This window comes from Papaver somniferum, chromosome 11 (genome assembly GCF_003573695.1).
Source record: "Papaver somniferum cultivar HN1 chromosome 11, ASM357369v1, whole genome shotgun sequence".
Classification (NCBI taxonomy): domain Eukaryota; kingdom Viridiplantae; phylum Streptophyta; class Magnoliopsida; order Ranunculales; family Papaveraceae; genus Papaver; species Papaver somniferum.
Genome location: NC_039368.1, coordinates 24,426,932 through 24,436,282, shown reverse-complemented (window position 1 = coordinate 24,436,282; position 9,351 = coordinate 24,426,932). Strand labels below are relative to the sequence as shown.

Here is a 9,351-nt window from a genome sequence, read left to right as displayed (position 1 = left end):
TGATTTAATCCAATATTTATATTCATGCAATTTTTTCGTTCAATTTGATTCCAAACTATTGCAACAAGTAGATTCTCAAAATAATAAGTGTAAATCCGAAGCATAGAACATCAAAAACCTAGGTCCAAGCATGCTCTATCAAAAGAAATAACAATTGCTTAACAAGAATCATTCAAACAATTTTCACTCAAGGCAAAACAATCATAAAAATAATTGCGATAAATAAATAAATAAGAATATACCACTTTTTGTTGGAAAAATAGCTTCCTCTATCGCCTCAGCAATGGGGTTTAACTCCTCATATTAACCACTTGCTCAAAATACATGTTTGTTGCTCAAAAGTTGATTAAAAAGAAGAGAAGGTATAAAACAGCGTGTTTGTAGCGGATATAATTGTTACGAACCACTGTTACAAAGTACCCTAACACAGAACTATTGTGAACTCTGAATAATTGTTACAGGAATTATGACAAAGTGATCGAATTTTGAAAGAAAAGGCCACGGATTCTGCGACTGTCTTTTACTGCTGTTCTGTGTTCTTCTTCTTCCTCTCGCCTGTATCTCTGCAACTTGGTGTTTTTATGCTCTGTTATGTTCTAAACTTCCCCAAAGTGTACGTACTCCCTTCTGTGACTCCCTAGCCTCATATATATACACGGAAGGTCCCGTATAAAGCAAGTGAAGTCCCAAAAATAACTTTTTTCATCGGCAGTAATACTCGGAATTTTCTTCTCTTCCAAATCTTCTTTACGCGGTTTGTGAGTTATAAAACTGAAAGATACGAATCCCAAAGAGTAATCCTTCGTTCACAGCACCAAACTTCCACAAATATAACCAATGAAACTTCCACGAATAACCAGTGGCATGTTTTATCCAAACCGAAGATTGATGCCTATTTTTTCGAATCAATGCCACCTACAATCTCTGTTTTGACTCATCATGTACATCCCAACTCATCTCCACGTAAGAAACCTCACCAATACTTCACGGAATTTCAAAAAATCCAATAATATTTCCATCTCCTCTGTTCAGCTCTAACTCCACATAACGCCCTATATTTTCGATTTTAGAAGACCTACCAACCCTGTTTAGTCGTAACAGGGTGGTACCAATCCATTCCAACGTCAAACACCGAGAAAAACTCAACAGAATTTAATCCAGCTCTTCCCAGGAAAATACGCAGCTTATACACCAGATTCCCGCCTATTTGCTAACTTTGAACCGTGAAGAAGAAGGGCGCCCCTTATCCAGAGTAGGGGTGCCTTTAGCAGCTGCCTTAAGGGGTGTCCTGGGGGTGCCCCTTATCCAAATCGGGGGTTCGAATAGCAAGTGTCCTCCGGGTGCTTTCCGACAACTTTTCGAGCCAATTTTTTCCATAAATGTTTATTAGCCAAAAACACCTACAAATAAATAAAACACCATAATAAGTACAAAAATGAGCCATAACAATATATAGAATCGAGACAAATCGGACACAAAAATGTGTCTATCAAATACCCCCAAACCTATTATTTGCTAGTCCTCGAGCAAAAAAAAAATAAAATAAAATCCTAACTCACTGTCGCAGGCATCGTCGATTGCATTTAGCGTATGCAATAAGCCTTTAAACCCCTAGGTGTCCCTAGTGGCGGAGTGTTGTCTCCGGAGGGCTTACCAGAGGTATACCCACAAAACATTTATACTCCAGACCCTAGCTATCTACACAGAACCTTGGAAGGCACTAAAGAATCTCCTTGGTTGGCATACTTATTGACTACAGAGGAAGTACCCTGATGCGAAATTCCAATTGATGTACACGAGTTCGCACTCAAGCATACTAAAATTTATATGAAGTGACAGAGATCTACTCAGATAGTCGCACTATGGATCGTGAGCCCCACCTAATCACTTAGAGAAACATAGTTTAAAAACAAAACAAAATAAAAACAGAAGTGAAAAGGACTCAACGAGATATGGTGAAACTATCATGTTATTTCTAACACCTAAGCTCTGTGCTTTTATGAATATACTCTTTAGATGTTGCCATCTAGTCAGATTGGTTCCTCAACTCCTACAACCACAATGCTTCCATTCGCTTAGATTGGTTAGTGCCATCCTTAATAGGGATAAATTTCTAGGCTCTGGAGTTTATTTATTGCAACGAAAAGGTAACAAAAAGTTCTACCCCACCCCCAAACTTAAATCTAACATTGTCCTCAATGTTTCTAATTAAAGAACATTACCAAAAATATAAGTAACATGAGGAAATAGTAAAGAGAGAAGTCGGAAAGATAGTACCTAGGTGAAGTGTAACCAAAAACCTACAAAAATATGATACAACATACAAAATCTCCTCGATGGTCAATCAAGGTAAACAGGGTCCTCCAGAGGGACCTCCTCAACATCACCTGTAGGAAAAGGCTCTAAAAAGGGCTTCAATCGCTGACCGTTAACCTTCGAAGAACTACTACCATCTGGTGTCTCAATCTCAACATCGCCATGAGGAAAAACAGTACGGACCACAAAAGGACCGGTCCACCGAGAGCGCAACTTCCCGGGGAATAGATGCAAACGAGTATCATACAGAAGAACTTTTTGACCTGGAGAAATTGAATTTCGTAAAATATTCCTATCATGCACAAGTTTCATTTTGTTCTTATACTCCTTAGCACTATCGTATGCATCTCTACGAAACTCGTCCAACTCATTGAGATGGAGCTTTCTTTGAGCTCCTTCCTTGTCAAGTGAAAAGTTTAAGTTCTTAATAGCCCAATAGGCTCGATGCTCTAACTCAACAGGCAGGTGACATGCCTTACCAAACACTAAACGATAAGGTGACATTCCAATGGGTGTCTAAAACGCAGTACGGTAAGCGCATAAGGCATCAGTAAGCCTCGACGACCAGTCTTTCCTGTTTGGATTAACTGTTTTCTCTAGAATACGCTTAATTTCCCTATTGGAAACCTCTACCTGACCACTAATCTGAGGATGATATGGGGTAGCTACTTTGTGGGTAATACCATATTGTTTCATTAAAAGAGCAAACGGTCTATTACAAAAGTGTGAACCTCCATCATTAATTATAGCTCGCGGCGTACCAAAACGTGTAAGTATATTCTCTTTCAAAAACTGGACTACGACCCTGTGGTCATTCGTTTTACACGGAACCGCCTCAACCCACTTAGACACATAGTCTACAGCGACAAGTATGTAAAGATAACCAAACGAAATAGGAAATGGACCTATAAAATCAGTGACCCACACATCAAAGACCAGTAAAATCCACAAGAAATGGTTCCTAACTTCTGGCAACGCTCACAAGAAACACAATGACTATAGGAATCTTTAAACAACGAAGACCAGTAAAATCCACACTGCAAAATCTTAGCAGCAGTCTTCTTAGCACTAAAATGACCCCCACATGCATGTTCATGACAAAAGGAGATAATACTAGACTGGTCACTCTCAGATACACATCTCCTAATAATCTGGTCCGGACAATACTTCAACAGATAAGGATCATCCCAAAAGAAATGCTTAACCTCGGCTAAAAACCTAGAACGATCTTGTTTACCCCAATGTTGAGGGGTTCGACCAGTAACAAGATAATTCACTATATTTGCATACCAAGGTGATTGGGAAATAGAGAACAATTGTTCATCAGGAAAGGTATTTCAAAGCAGCATGATCTATATAGATTATGATCTTAGAACCTAATAAATAGGATCTAAACTTATCCAAGGCAAACACGATGGCTAGAAATTCCTTCTCGGTAGTTGTATAGTTCATTTGGGCATCATTCAGAGTAATTTGTTTTCTCGCTGACCTAGCACAACGCCTATAGCATAATCTGAAGCATCACACATAATTTCAAAGGGTAGGTTCCAGTTAGGTGCCTGGACTATGGGAGCGGTAGTGAGTAAAGTTTTAAGCTTCTCAAAAGCCTCTAAACAAGCATCATCAAAGACAAACTTAAAATCTTTTGCAAGCAAATTGCAATGAGGTCTAGAAATCAAGCTAAAATCCTTAATGAATCGACGGTAACAACCTGCATGCCCTAAGAATGACCTAATATCTTTTACGGTTTTTGGGACCTGTAAAGTCTTAATAAGGTCAACTTTGGCTTTGTCTACCTCTATACCCTTTGAAGAGACGATGTGTCCTAAGACAATTCCTGATTCAACCATGAAATGGCATTTTTCCCAATTAAGCACTAAATTCTTTTCCTTACACCTAGTCAACAATAATGTCAAATGATGCAAGCACTCATCAAAAGATGAACCAAACACTGAAAAATCAACCATAAAGACCTCTAAAAACCGTTCTACCATGTCAGAAATTATGCTCATCATACAACGCTGAAAAGTCGCAGGGGCATTACAAAGCCCGAGAGGCATGCGTCTATACGCAAAGGTACCAAAGGGACAGGTAAAAGTGGTTTTCTCTTGGTCTTCTGGGGCAATAACGATCTGATTATAACCGGAGTAGCCATCGAAGAAGCAATAGTGACTATGTCCAGCTAATCACTCCAGCATTTGGTCGATAAAAGGAAGGGGAAAGTGATCATTCCTTGTGACCTTGTTCAATTTCCTATAGTCAATACACACACGCCATCCCGTGGTCACTCGGGTTGGGATTAATTCATTATTATCATTCTGGACTACAGTGATACCTGATTTCTTGGGGACAACCTGAACAGGGATGACCCACTTACTATCTAAAATTGGGTAAATAATACCCGCATCTAACAACTTAAGCACCTCTTTTCGAACTACCTCTTTCATGTTAGGGTTCAGTCGACGTTGCATCTCCCTAGAAGGTTTGGAGTCTTCCTCTAAATGAATCTGATGCATACACACAGTAGGACTTATACCCTTAATGTCTGCTATAGTCCACCCTAAAGCTTCCTTATTGTCTTGAAGTACATTTACTAGCCTACTTTCCTGATCACTATCCAAATCGAAGCTACAATCACAGGTAAAGTCTCAGATGGGCCTAAAAACACATACTTTAGAGTATCGGGTAGTGGTTTAAGGTCCAACTTTGGGGGCTCTTCTAAAGAAGGAATTAGGGTAGTCTCAGAAACTGGTAACGGTTCGAACCTAGCTTTCCATCTATCAGTGTCTAACACAGGGGTAGAATCTAATAGAGCATTCACCTGTTCAATAGTGCTATCGTCGTCAAAATCTAAACCAAAATGGGATAGACAACTTTCTAATGGGTCTTCAGACAAAATGTTTGGTAATGACTCCTGAACTAAGGCTTCTATCATGTTCACCTCTTCAACACATGTGTCATCTAGCTCATGAGGTTGCTTACTGACATTAAAAATGTTCATCTCCATAGTCATATTACCAAAATAAACTCATCACACCATTTCGACAGTTAATGATCGCATTAGACGTAGCTAAAAATGGGCGACCTAAAATCACAGGTATCTGGTTCTCTGGGTCAGGGACAGGTTGGGTATCTAGGACCACGAAATCCACTGGATAAATAAACTTGTCGACCTCAATAAGAACATCCTCGATAACACCTCGAGGGATTTTAACAGACCTATCAGCTAACTGCAGTGTCATCTGAGTAGGTTTCATTTCACCAAGTCCTAGCTGTAAGTATACATGGAATGGCAGTAAGTTCACACTGGCTCCTAAGTCAAGTAAAGCTTTTTCTACCCGGAAGTTACCTATTGTGCAAGCAATGGTAGGAGAACCTGGGTCTTTGTACTTTGGAGTTGTGGTGTTCTGAATGATTGAACTTACGTGACTAGCTAAAAAGGCTTTCTTATGGACGCTAAGTTTTCGCTTTCGCACACATATCCTTAAGGAACTTGGCATAAGCAGGAATTTGCCTAATTGCATCTAATAAGGGAAGGTTTATGGTAACTTGCTTAAAAACCTCCACTATGTCATTAAAGTTCGATTCCTTCTTTGTTGGTACTAATAGCTGAGGAAATGGGCTCTAGGCATAAAATCAGACCTTTCAGGAACCGAATTCACATCATCAGAAACTTTATCAGTCTCTTCAGCTACTGGTCCTGAGAGGTGAGATCCTGAGGGGTGAACTACAGTATGTTCACTATCGGGCATGGTTACCTTATTGTCTACAACTCTACCACTTCTAAGGGTTCTAACACATTCAATTGATTCGATGGTTTTGCACCTAATTCATGAACTCCTCTAGGGTTGGGTTGTGTTTGACTAGGAAACTTACCTTTTTCTCTCAAAGAATCACTTATCAGACCAACCTGGGTTTTTAACTCGGAAATATGACTATTTTCTTGTCCTATCCTGTTACTAGCTTGTAGACTCTGTTCTACGGATAACTGAAATTTTGCAGTTTGCTGAGTTAACAAGGCGAGAGATTCCTCTAAACTTAGGATTTTCTTATCTGACTGATTCTGAAACTGAGCTAGTCCTGAAGGATTCTTAGTATAGCCAAAACCTGGGGGAGCATTAGAATTACTAAACTGACCTTGACTTTGGCCCTTAGACCACGAAAGGTTCGGATGGTTTCTCCAACCAGGATTATAGGTTTCTGAATATGGGTCAATCTTTTGACGGTTATCAAATCTAGTGTTATTATAAAGAGCATTGGCTGCTCTTCAATATTCTGGCCTTCCCAAAAAGGCTCCACTCTACCACTAGTCTGGCCCACTTCTAAGGCTTCTAACCTTTTTGCTATACAGCAATTTTGGCATCTGATTCATAGCCTCCTTCTACCCTATTAACGTTTCCTCTACTTAAAAAATTGTTTTCTGGGGTGCCCTACTATTTTCCCATTGCTGGGTTTTTCGGCGATTTCATTAAAAAATTCCATCGCCGCATCAACAGTTTGGTTTTCAAATCCACCAGTGCATAGAGACTCAACCATGGTCGTTGTGGAATAATCTAAACCCTCATAAAGGATCTGAACTAGCCTAACCTTTTCTAAACCATGATGAGGACACTGGGATAATAAATCATTGAACCTTTCCAAATACCTATATAAAGATTCTCCCTCTTGTTGTGAAAATGTGCATATTTGCGTCCTAATAGACGATGTTTTGTGCCTAGGGAAAAACTTATTGAAAAAGGCAGATGTAAGTTGTTCATATGTCTCAATTGACTCGGAGTCCAAACTATACAGCCACGACTTGGCCTTATCTTTCAGGGAAAATGGGAATAACCTAAGTTTCAAAGCATCATCATCTAAGCCTCTAATTCTTAGAGTACTACAAATTTCCTCAAAATCCCTAACATGGTAATAAGGGTTTTCATTTTCTTTCCCTAAAAAGATTGGGAGCATCTGTAAGGTCCCAGGTTTCAGTTCATAGGGTGCCTCCGTTTCAGCTAACTTAATACACGAAGGACGAGTAGTCCTAGTTGGATTCAACAAAGCTTTCAAAGTTGCCATTTCTGGCGCTATCGGAGCAACATGGATTCTCCCTCAGTCAAAGGACGTTCAAAAACAGACTCTTCAAAAGTCGGACTCTAGATTAAGGTAATCGAGACGCTTCGAACTACTAGGTTTCTCTTTAACAAATCTACCTAGTGCGTCTCTTTTACGTTCAGGCATACAATAGAATTTTCTAAATTGGAAGGGTAAGCAAACACAGATCAAGGCCGACTCAACCAAATCAAACCTATTGATTTCTAGCAAAAAAAAGCATGATGGCTCCACTTAGATTGTTTCTAGACCAGCTTCTAATCCTTCGAACGGGAATTCGTTACAATTTAAGCAAACCCCTCTGGAATCAATCCGAGTTAACGTAAGTTGAATAGAGGCGAGGGAAGCTCGGTGGAGCTTTGATACCCAAGGCCTCACCGGTATTACAAGGCGGCGCAGTCACGCATTCAACTTACAGAAACCGTCAAGAACTTCGAAGTATGCTTAAAAGAGTAACCAATATTTTTCGAATGACTTTCCTGTTAAGCTCGTTACCCTATCGGTCTCGTTCTAGTCAAAATTTTAGGCTTAGGTTCGCGTAGGTTACGTGTTCCTAAAGCGGGCAAGAAGAGAACGGTGATGAAATCCGAACCCTTATCTTGTATGGCCAGGCCTTGCCCTTTACTAGAAAAATAAATGTTCGTATTCAGTCCTCAACATATATGCATACGAAGGAGTCCAGTAACTCGCTGACAGGGGATTCGCGAGTGTTTAGAATCTTACCTCCCGTTCCAGACGGGGGATGAATCGGTTGTAGTCGACTCGGGCCACTGACTCCGATGTCTAGTGTATGAACCCAAGGTGCAGAGACAATATCGTAATTGTCATCCTTCTTTGCAAACAGTTTATATTTAAAGTACCCTTCCGTAGGGTAATAAAAAAATAATGTCCCAAAGTCCAAAAGTCCAAAAGTCCAAAAAAAAATAAAGAAAAATTACAAAAATAATATACCCTAATACAATTTTTTATTTTTTTTCTAAAAGAAAATAAACAAACCCTAAACTAAAATTATCTAAAATAAAATTGTATTCTTTTATGTTCTTTTTGCTTTAATCTTTAGCTCCAAGTCTTTATGAAATCACCAAACTCTTTGGCTCAATTTTCTTTATGATCCAGAATCTGTAGACACAAGATAAATACCCAAAAACATAAAAAAGGACAAAAATAATAATAATAAAAAATAAATAAATAAATAAAAATAAATCTAAAACCATAAAAACAAGTCCGCGTCGGCGGCGCCAAAAATTGATGTGATTTGTAGATAGTGGTAAAAGTGGTTCGATTCTCAGACTTGTAAAGGATATTAATTAGACTTAAATTCTAATATTAAAATAGAAAACTCACTAAAAATTATAGCAAACTCAATCAAAGTTGATATCAATATTAAAAGAGCACTGAGGCTAAGATTCCACTAGATTCCAAATTCAAAGTGATTTAATCCAATACTTATATTCATGCAATTTTTTCGTTCAATTTGATTCTAAACTATTGCAACAAGTAGATTCTCAAAATAATAAGTGTAAATCCGAAGCATAGAACATCAAAAACCTAGGTCCAAGCATGCTCTATCAAAAGAAATAACAATTGCTTAACAAGAATCATTCAAACAATTTTCACTCAAGGCAGAACAATCATAAAAATAATTACGATAAATAAATAAATAAGAATATACCACTTTTTGTTGGAAAAATAGCTTCCTCTATCGCCTCAGCAATGGGGTTTAGCTCCTCATATTAACCACTTGCTCAAAATACATGTTTGTTGCTCAAAAGTTGATTAAAAAGAAAAGAAGGTATAAAACAGCGTGTTTGTAGCGGATATAATTGTTACGAACCAATGTTACAAAGTACCCTAACACAGAACTGTTGCGAACTCTGAATAATTGTTACAGGAATTATGACAAAGTGATCGAATTTTGAAAGAAAAGGCCACTGATTCTGCGAC

General features: G+C 38.6%; 1 pseudogene; it reads left to right on the top strand.

The window, feature by feature from the left end:
* The first annotated feature begins 6,910 nt into the window (after window positions 1-6,910).
* Window positions 6,911-7,010, top strand: LOC113325505 (annotated as a pseudogene).
* The last annotated feature ends 2,341 nt before the right edge of the window (window positions 7,011-9,351 follow it).